Source organism: Mandrillus leucophaeus, unplaced genomic scaffold (assembly GCF_000951045.1).
Source record: "Mandrillus leucophaeus isolate KB7577 unplaced genomic scaffold, Mleu.le_1.0 Scaffold650, whole genome shotgun sequence".
NCBI lineage: Eukaryota > Metazoa > Chordata > Mammalia > Primates > Cercopithecidae > Mandrillus > Mandrillus leucophaeus.
In genome coordinates this window covers 860,393-871,477 of record NW_012107031.1, presented here as the reverse complement: position 1 = coordinate 871,477, position 11,085 = coordinate 860,393, and the positions used below count along the sequence as shown (strand labels likewise).

At 43.1% G+C, this 11,085-nt stretch overlaps 1 long non-coding RNA gene across 1 annotated transcript; it reads left to right on the top strand.

The window, feature by feature from the left end:
- The first annotated feature begins 6 nt into the window (after positions 1 to 6).
- Positions 7 to 10,136, top strand: LOC105554614. Its single transcript, XR_001008354.1, has 2 exons — positions 7 to 846; positions 4,995 to 10,136. It is a non-coding gene; the product is annotated as an uncharacterized LOC105554614 (long non-coding RNA).
- The last annotated feature ends 949 nt before the right edge of the window (positions 10,137 to 11,085 follow it).

The following is an 11,085-nucleotide window of genomic DNA, read 5'->3' as shown; positions in this document are numbered from 1 at the left end:
GGCCGAGAGGGCGGCGGCGGCGGCGGCTCCCCAGGAGGTCTCTGGGTTTTGGTGTTTCCGGCAGGCTAAGGTCTGACTCCTCCTCCCTCCACCGCCTCCCCCGCCCGCGGAGCCACCATCTTGACCTCGCCCGCTGGCCTCTGCCGTTGCTGCTGTGGCGAGGCCCGGAGGCTGCGCCGTCAGTCAAGCCAACCGCAGAGTCCGCGCCCACTGCCTGCGTCATAATCCAGCGCTAGGGACGGTCACCACGTCGTCATCACGCAGGGTTGCCATGGTTTCCGCCCACCTCCGCGGGTTTCTCTAGCTTCATGCCACCCCGTGGCGCATGCGCTTTTCGGTAGCCGCGCTTTTCGGTAGCCGCGTTTTCCGGCCTTGGGGTTGCAGCTTCACCCTCGCAGAGTCGGCTTAGCGAAGGGGTAGGTGCTTCCGCTGGGCAAAATATTAGCCGTTTTATTAGAGCCCATTAAACGTTGCATAAACATGGTTCAGAGCTTCCAGGGAGAAGAAAAGCCAAAAGATGCCGCCCTCTCGACCTATCCCACCCGCGGGAGTCTGAAAGCCGACGCCAGGAGAAATGCCGCGAAGGCCGCCCGGGATTCTGGTAGGGGCGACGCTGTGTGCGTTTATGGAGCGCTTGCGGTGCGTGGCACTGGGCTGCGTGTGGTGGGCACTGCCAAGAAAAAGGTTCCTCCCATCCATTTGCACATCACCCTTCCCACCTCCTGCCCAGATGGGGATGTCCAGAAGTGAGGACATTCATCGGCCGCATTTTACTAATGGCAAGGAGATAGCGACTGAAGGGCAAGAACGTAGGGTTTCCTGTCTTTGATATTTCTCATCTTTGAGGTAAGTACACCTGGACAGTCCTTTCCTTCCTCCTCAGGGCTCATGCTTTCTTGCCTATCCATGTAATTAATATGATCTGGCTATCTTTCTGTTCCGAAACTTAAGCAGCAAATGAAAGTGTAAGTTAGACCTTGCTATCCTAGTTTAAGGGGGATAAAATAGGAATCAAGAAGCCTGGCCCACTTGAGCGCCCAGCCCAAGTGCATTTGCAATCCAGTTTATATTAGTCCTCCATGTGGGTGGCTATACTTTATCAAGATTCCCCCCCAAGGGGAGGAGGATTATTAGTCACATTATCAAACTCCCCTCCAACCCCTTTCTCTGCTTAGAGGTATGTGTAACGTGTAGTAGAAAGATCGAATCCCCACGCAAAAGTCCGTGCTGCTACTCATTTTTTTAACTTTCTGTTCTTATCGTTTACCCTACTCCCTAACAATGACCGCCATTTATCTGCTGCTTAATGGATACTAGGCACTGTCCTAAGGGTTTTATATGTTACTTCAATCTTTTCATCAGCTTTATTTTGGTAGTTTGTTTTACAGAGGAGGAAACTGAGACTTAGGTAAGTTACAAGATGACAGGGTTACTACCTTGTTCAGTTAGTAGTCAGCAGCGAGTATATCTAAAGATAGTGCGAGTCAGAACTAGGATTATAAATCCAGAGCTACCTGAAACTCACAACTTCGGGCATCTTTGATTTCTTCTTTTCACCCACAGCCAATTCTTCGACTAAATTGTATCCATTCTGTTTTCACTGTCTCTTGTACTGGTCTCCTTTCTATTGTAACTGTCATCATCCTAACTCAAGATCCTTCTGTAGCTTTCCCCGGTTATTGCAATATCCTCATTACGATTGCCACCTTTTCTAATCCAGTCTGTTTACTACTGCCAGGTTAATTTCCCCAAACTGCATATCTGGGGAATAACCTTGTGGTTATGACGAAATTCCCAAAGGAAAGCAAACTTGGCAAGGTGCAAAGACTATGAAGACTTAGAATTTAAGAGTTCTGTGGAGATCTTCAGAGATATAAATTAGCTACTCAACATATCTGTTATTCTGCCCTGACTGCACTGTAAAGCAAAAAGAGAGAGGCCATTATGGGGGAAAAGATCCAAAAGGACTCCTAAAACACAAGTTGGGTAGAGGAGATAGGTGACTACTATCGTATTATGTTCATGGAAAATAAGTTCATGGGCTTTCCTCTAATTTTTATTTTAAAAGTAAATATACTAAAATAAAATTGTTTTAAGTGAACAAATGCTTCAGTCTTTATTAATGTTTTAACTGTTGCTGATCTTAATTTGATGTACAAATTTTATTAGTATAAGAGTTTCTGAGACTAAATTCCATCTTGGGCCGAGAACCTTCAGGAGTGGTGGCAGAGCCTTTCTTATCTTTTTCATACAGCTTCTCCAAGCAGGCTCTCTGCCAAGCTTGTCCAGCCCACCTTATTTTGTTACTGTTGTTGTTCTGTTTTGTTTTAGGCTTTTAACAGTTTGAAGCCGTGGTTTTTAGCTTCTGTTTCTAGTGATAAGCAGAAAAGAGGGATGAGGAAGTATTTACTGGCCCAACCAGAAACGGAAACTAAGAACCCAAGACTATATTCTCTCCCTTGGACACCCCTGCGTGAGCTCTCTTTTTCCATCTCTAAAATGAAGGTTTGAATAAGATCCTGGCAACTGTGTTAAAATATTACATTAAAATTAAATTTATAGTAATGAGGTAATTGATAGGATGCTTAGGAATTTTTAAGATAAAAGATATTTCCAGCTGGGTGTGGTGGCTCATACCTGAAATCCCAGCACTTTGGGAGGCCAAGGAGGGTGGATCGCTTGAGCCTAGAAGTTCAAGACGAGCCTGGCCAACAAGGCAAAACTATATCTTTACAAAAAAATTGTAAAAATAGCTGGGTGTGGGCCGGGCGCGGTGGCTAACACCTATAATCCCAGCACTTTGGGAGGCTGAGGCAGGCAGATCACAAAGTCAAGAGTTCAAGATCAGCCTGGCCCACATGGCAAAACCACATCTCTCTTAAATATACAAAAATTAATCAGGTGTGGTGGCGGGCACCTGTAATCCCAGCTACTTGGGAGGCTGAGGCAGGAGAATTGCTTTAACCTTGGAGGCGGAGGTTGCAGTGAGCCAAGATGGTGCCACTGCACTCCAGCCTGGGTGACAGAGTGAGACTCTGTCTTGAGGGGGGAAAAAAAAGTAGCTGGACGTGGTGGCACACGCCTGTGGTCCCAGCTGCTCAGGAGGCTGAGGTGGGAGGATCACTTGAGCCTCGGTAGCAGAGGTTGCAGTGAGCCAAGATCACACCACTGTACTCCAGCCTGGGCGACAGAGTGAGACCCTGTCTCAAAAAATAGGTAGTGTTTCCAAGAAATAACTACAATTAACTGAATCTAATCTTTGCTTGATTTCTGCATTGATTTGAATGTTGCACAACTCAGGTGTACATTTACATTGAGTCTGCATAAACAGTGTGGTTCATGAGTATGTGTGTGTGTATGTGTATTCACACAAACATACAAACTGTATACATAGAATACCTGTGTTCGAAAATAACAATCTGTTATAAATCCTTCAGATTTAACAGCTCAGAAAGCCTTTTAGTAGCTTTCAAAACGTTTAGAGGAAGGATGTGTAAAAATTAGTTTGAATTTTCTCTTGACATTTGCATTAATGAAGTCTTTTTTTCCTACAATAGAAACTGATTCTTCTGGGTTATCTTAAGCAAGAAAGGAATTTATTAAGGGGTTATTTTCATTATTCCTCAAGATTTCAAGTCACAGGAGAGACCATCTATATTAGGCCATTCTTGCATTGCTCTAAGTACCAGAGGCTGAGTAATTTATAAGAAAAGAAGTTTAATTGGCTCACAGTTCTGCAGGCTGTACAGGAAGCCTAGTGCCTGCATCTGCTTCTGGGGAGGCCTCAGGAAGCTTTTGCTCATGGCAGAAGGTGAAGTAGGATCAGGCACTTCACATGGCAAAAACAGGAGCAAGGGGGTGGGGGTAGGTGTCACACACTTTTAAACAATCAGATCTCATGAGAACTCACTACGATGAGGACAGCACCAAGCCATGAGGGATCAGTCCCCATGACCCAGACACCACCAGGCCCTACCTCTAACTGGGAATTACATCTCAACATGAGATGTGCAGGGGAGATCCAAACTATATCACCATCCAATTGGTCAAGCTTACTGGATCATGTATCTGCACCCTAGCTTCCTTAGTGGGAGGAAGCAGTAGGAAACGTGTACTTGGATTTAACCCCTTCACTAATATGTATTTTCTACTAATATGTATTTTCTTCAAGTGGAAGATAGGGATACTGGTAGGAAGGGTAGTGTCCTAGTCTGTATTCTGTGGTTTATAACAGAATACCTGAAACTGGGTAATTTATAAAGAAAAGGAATTCATTTCTTGCAGTTAGGGAGGAGACTGAGAACTTCAAGGTGGAGGGACCACATCTGGGGAGAGCCTTGTTGCTGATGGGGACTGCAGGGAATCATATGGTGAAGGGGCTGAGCATGCCCACTCAGGCCTTTCCTCCTCTCTCTATAAAGCTACCAGTCCCAGGCCAGGCGCGGTGGCTCACGCCTGTAATCCCAGCACTTTGGGAGGCCGAGGTGGGCAGATCACCTAAGGTCAGGAGTTTGAAACAAGCCTGGCCAACGTGGTGAAACCCCATCTCTACTAAAAATACAAAAAATTAGCCTGGCATGGTGGGAGGCTGAACAGAACAGAAAGTCTAGAAAAACTCCACACATATAGGGTCACTTGATTCATTAGAAAAGTGACACTAGAGTGCAGTGGGAAACGGATAAGCCAACAATATAATAGGACTGTGGATACTGCTTAACAAAGGACAGCGTATCACTTAATGGTGAGACACGCTGGAAGCATTCTCCCTAAAGTTAAGAGTAAGGTAAGGTTGCTCACTGTCATCATTACTATTTATCATTGTATTAGAAGTGGGGGCTGGGAATAAGGCAAGTTAAAATGCTTCCCTGTTTACCAAGATTTAGCTGGTTTTCTCGAATAAAGGCACCTCAGATTATTTCAAGCTTTTAGTTACTTTGTAGAGTTCTGAAAAAGTTGACTGACCATTTTTGCCCGTGTTCTCATTGCTTTTATAGAGGAGCCGATATTTGGAGATGTTTACCCTGCTGTTTTGGAAGTTGTCCATTTTACTTGATATTGGGACGTATCAAGAGACCACTGTACCTTGAATGTAAAATACAGGTACATTCCTTCCTTCCGTTATCGTGTAGCAATAACGCTACTTCCTCCTGATAATTGGATGCAATTACCCCAACTAACATGGTGACTCTTCCTTGCCTGCTGGTCTCCTGGCACAAGGACCTTGAACTGGGAAACCTCAGCAAGTTAAAGTTTAAAGGATCTATTATTGTGTCTCTTGATGAAAAGATTCCTCTCTTGGGAATCAGGACTTCTAGACTCAAAGTTGTGGGGATGAGAAGTACAAACTTCTCACATGGGTCACTGGGAGTAAGAGTATGTGGTTATATTAATTTCCTATTGTGCTATGACAAACTTAGTGGTTTCAAACAACACAAATTTATTTTCTTACAGTTCTGGAAGCCTAAAATCAAGGTATCAACAGGACTGCTTTTCCTGAAGGCTTCAAGAAAAAGTCTGTTTCCTTGCCTTTTTCAGTTTCTAGAGGCTACGTACATTTCTTGGCTATGGCCCATTACTCATATCACCCCATCCTCCTGCTTAAGTCATTGCATCTACTAAGCAAACCTGCCTCTCCCTTGTAAGAATCTTTATGATTATACTGGGCCCATTGGATAGTCAAGGATAATCTTTGTATCTTGAGGTCATTAACTTAGTCATATCCACAAAGTTTCTTTTATCATGAAGGTAAAATATTTGTAGAATCCAGGTGTTAGGATCTGAACACATTTGGGGGCCATTATTCAGCCTACTACACAGTGGGAGTTCTATTTATATCCTTCCATCCCCAAACATGCATGCTATGTATATATGAGGCACAGCACCATACAGTGAGTATTGATTTAGAGTATATGCTGTACCCTGGTGGACAGGGTCATTCCATTTCACAGGCTATTATCTTCAAGCTTTTGCTTCATTTTCACTTTCAAAAGGGTTTTCCATCAGGCCAGCACTTTTTAGGTTGTATAGTATGTGATAGGACCAGTGGATCCCATGGTTATGTACCTGCTGACACACCTCCTTTGCTGTAAAGTGGGTCCCTAAATCAAAGGCAATATTACACAGGATACATGTTGATGGATCAAATACCTGTAAACCTTTGAATAGTAGAGCTGGCCAACAAGTTATAGGCAAGGAAGTCAAAACTCATAAATGCAGATGGGCAGTTTCTAGTCGAGAATCACTGCCCATTCTAGGATGGAAGGAATCCAACATAAGTCAGCTTGCTGCCCAAGTAGCTGTTGGGTATCCTTGAGGGTTGGGGCTGTATCGGGAACTTGGTGTTTAACATTGGGGAGTGGCTGGTTTTTTTGTTGTTTTTTGAGACGGAGTTTCACTCATTGCCCAGGCTGGAGTGCAGTGGCGCCATCTTGGCTCACCGCAACCTCTGCCTCCTGGGTTCAAGGGATTCTCCTGCCTCAGCCTCGCGAGTAGCTGGGATTACAGGCATGCACCACCACGGCCAGCTAATTTTGTATTTTTAGTAGGGACAGGTTTCTCCTTGTTGGGCAGGCTGGTCTTGAACTCCAGACCTCAGGTGATCCACCCACCTTGGCCTCCCAAAGTGCTGGGATTACAGGCGTGAGCCACCGCACCCGGCCTGGGGAGTAGCTATTGGATAAGTGGAGGCTGTCTATTGGCCTCTTGCTCACTTGCATTCCTGCAAGATGACTACTTTGTCATGAGCCCCCTATGCCATTCCTGGGGGCAGAGGGAGGAGACGGTGGAGCCGATGGCTGTAGCTGCTGAAGTTAACTGGCTAAATCTGTCTACTTGGTTATTTAATGCTGCTTACATGTTGGATTGTCTCTGGCAGGTAAAGATTCTGTTATACAATACCAAACCCCCCCTTATGTGCCATATGTCATATATTTCTCCACTGCTTCTCCAGACTTCTTGTCCTTGATATGCCAGTCTTATTCCAGACCCCTGATCAACTGGCCAACTTATTTGCCATTTGCCATGAAAATATGTTTTACTTCAAGACAGTTTCTTTCCACACAAAGTTGATGACCAGGAATACTGCCCCACATTATGTCGTTTGGAAGGGTTCTCCTCACTGCTGTCTTTTAAGGCCTGTCCTGTGTGGGCCTGTAGGGCAGTAGCAGTCCATTTTAGTTTTGAACCTGTATTCCAAGAAAACGCAGTGAATTCAGCTCAGGCTTTTTTGTCCTCCATAAGCTAGACATGAGAGCCTCCCAAGTGGCCATAATTGTGAGCTGAGGAAGGGACATCCGTAAAGAATCAGATATGACATGGGAGCCTGACCACCTGCCTGTGCCCAGCTCATGATGGGCATCTCTGGCTACATCGTCACTTGATGTCCATAATCAGTTCTTACCAAGGCACAGTAGTATGGATAAGTTGTTTTTGGGGTTTTGCACTGCCGATGGCCCAGCCTTACCACAGAATGCCAGGAGTTGACCTTGTGATTCTCCCATTGGAGCTTGCCATCAACTTTCATGGTTTCTTATCTCATTTACTCGTCCCATAGAATATCCTGAATTGGTCCATGCAACAGGGCTAAATACACCATACCTGCTAGAGAACTTTTACGTGCTATGGATCCCACTGAAAACTGGCAGACTTCTATCTCAGCCAGTTTACAAGTCAGAACAGTATTGCCAACTTCTGAATTCCCACAGAGGCCTACACAACTTGGTATGCTTCCCTGGTGGCAGAATAATTTTGCTGAAATGAGTGGGTGAGAAGCAGTAATTTGTCCTTTACTGTGAAGGGTATATCTTGGCATTCAAGCAGCCTACTGGGCCCTAAAAATTTCACTGATGTAACAGCTTGCTGGGTCTTAAGGATTATTTCCCATCCTCCAGTGTACAGTATGCTAGCTGCTTATTATTTACCTCACCCAGCTAGCATGATGTCATCAATGTGGTAGGTCATTGTGACATTATGTGGAATGTTCAGATGGTCTAGATCTCTTTGGATTATGATGCAGTGTGGAATAGTTAACATAACCCTAGGGCAATACTATAAATGGGTACTGCTGTCCTATATAAACACAAACTTAATTCTTACCCAGCACCCTCAGGACCCAGTTCCATACCCGTGCTCATGGTTCCTGTTGATACATGTTGGTTAGGTCCTGCATCTCTTTGGTCATATAAGCCCATTTGGAATTGAAAGTGGACACACAGAATAAGGGCAAAACACCTGCAGAATAGCTGCTTCATTGTGGTGGTGTGGGAGTTTTTCATATCAGGTTTTGTTACCTTTGAGTTTTTAAATTATGTGTAAAGCTTTGATTTTAAAAAAAAACTCAATTATTAAAAAGAAACTGAGACAGTCTGTCTATCCACCTATCTCTATTTACCTAATGCTATTGTTGTGTGTGTTAATAAAATTCAATTTTAGCTTCATATTCATGCAATATTTTCATTTACCTTTGATTCAGCCTTGACCTTTAAAAAGCCAAAAGGACAAATACCTATTTTGACACTGGTTCTGATCTGTCTGAAATTCTGTGTGACCAATGGTCAAGTAACCTTGCAGGCTGTTTATCATGTCTAATCTGAAAAAAGTCATTGTATTTACTAACATTTTAATATTCCCCTTATAATATAGGTAAGCATTCTAAACATGATTGTGGCAAGAAATTCTTATATGCTTTACATGTTGAAATTCTGTGTCAACTGAAGTACATATGTATATTATTGCAAGAGTGAATTTCTTCAATAATGATTGTGACAGCTAGTAAATTTAAGTAGAAAGTAATTATAAACGTCCAAATACTTTTTTAAATGGGCAAAATATATGAAACAATGGCCCTGAAGGCATTGGACATAGGCTATGAAGGACAGTGATCCATGAGAGATGGAATGCAAACAAGATGCGCAATATAATTGCTCCAACTTGCTGCCTGAAGAAAGGCTTTGGCATGGGGATAGGGAACCCAGAAGACTCCATGAGGTGAGGAGATACAGGTGGGAGTCCTGAGAACCCAAGGCAACTAGAGTTCACAGGGTAGAATACTAGAGAGGACAGAGCGACACAGAGAGAACTCCAGAGACCTGCTGACCATTCCTCTAAAGTATTAAGCTAAATGATCAGTACATGCATGAGAGGAAATAACCAAAGGCTTGGCAAAGAACCATCAGAAAGGATTAGAGAAAACAATACTCAAAGCTCACACAGGATGGTGAATGATTCCTGATCCCATCAGCAAGAGTGGAAAAGGTCATAATTCACAAGGTGCCAGTTAGAGTACTAAGAAGGGTCTTGCTTCAGTAGTGGGAAAAAATATCCCTTGACTAAATGCTCTAGAATAACCTAACAAAGCTTAAAAGCAAGACCCAAAAACATTCAAACTGTGTCTGAATAACTTAATCATACTCCAGAAGAAAGTTCAAACTGTTTTAGGGATATGAAAATAATCTACAAAGTAAATTCACAATGGCTGGCATCCAATCAAAAATTACCAGGCATGCAACAGAAAAATACAACCCATAATAAGAAAAATAAAACATTCTAGGCTGAGTGCGGTGGCTCACACCTGTAATCCCAGCACTTTTGGAGGCCAAGGTAGGTGGATGACCTGAGGTCAGGAGTTCGAGACCAGCCTGGCCAACATGGTGAAACCCTGTCTCTACTAAAAATACAAAAATTAGCAGGGTGTGGTGGCACTCACCTGTAGTCCCAGCTATTCAGGAGGCTAAGGCAGGGAGAATCGCTTGAACCCAAGAGGCGGAGGTTGCAGTGAGATCGTGCCACTGCACTCCAGCCTAGGCAACAGACCAAGACTCCGTCTCAAAACAAACAAAAAACAAAATAAAACATTCTGTCAAAACTGACTCAGAAATTACAGATGATGAAGATTATTAGGCAAGGACATTAAAACAATTATTATAATTATATTCCATATATTCAAGAAACCAGAGGAAAGACTGAAGATATTATAGACAGAGAAGGTATAAAAAGACCCATATCAAACTTCTAGAGATGAAAACTCCAATGTCTGAGATTGAAAAATATGTTACATGAGATTAATGGCAGATAAGATATTGCAGAAAGAAAGATCAGTGAACTTGAAGACACAGCAGTAGAACCTCCCTGAAACAGAGTAAAAAGAACAAAATAAGACACACACCTCCTACCAAAATAAAAAGAGCATCACTAAAGGGTGGGACAACTTCAGGCAGCCAAATGCATGGTGTATAATTGCAGTCCTTGAAGGAGAAGAGTGGGGAGCAAAAAATGGTGGTGGTCTAGTCCAAAGTAAGTAGAAAAAAAAGAAATATGAGAGCAGAAATCAAAAGAAAAGGTAGGCCGGGTGCGGTGGCTATGCCTGTAATCCCAGCACTTTGGGAGGCCAAGGAGAGTGGATCATGAGGTCAGGAGTTCAAGACCAGCCTAGCCAAGATGATGAAACCCCGTCTCTACTAAAAATATAAAAAATTAGCTGGGCTTGGTGGCACATACCTGTAATTCCAGCTACTTGGGAGGCTGAGGCAGGAGAATAGCTTAAACCCAGGAAGGGGAGGTTGCCGTGAGCAGAGATCATGCCACTGTACTCCAGCCTGGGCGACAGAACAAGACTCCATCTCAAAAAATAAAATAAAATAAAACACACAGTAGAAATACAATAGAGAAAACCAATGAAACCAAAAGCTAATTCTTTCAGAAGCTAAGTAAGTTTGATAAATTTCTAGGCCGACTGATCAGGAAAGAGATAGAGAAGACAAATTATCAGTATAGGTAACGAGGTGATAATACTACAGATTCTACGGTTGTTAAAAGGGAACATTTTGAGCACTTTGTATCAGTGTATTTGGCAAATTAGATAAAACAGAAAAATTCCTTGAAGATGCAAACTACGAAAGCTCAGCCAAGAAATAGATACCCTAAAAAACTCTTTTAAAGAAATTGAATTTATAGTTACAAATCTTCCCATAAAGAAAAAAATCCAGGCCCAGATAGCTTCATTGAGGATTTCTAACAAACTAAGGAAGTAATAACAATTTTACACAAACTTTTCCAGCAAATGGAAGAATACATCCCAACTGAGTCAAC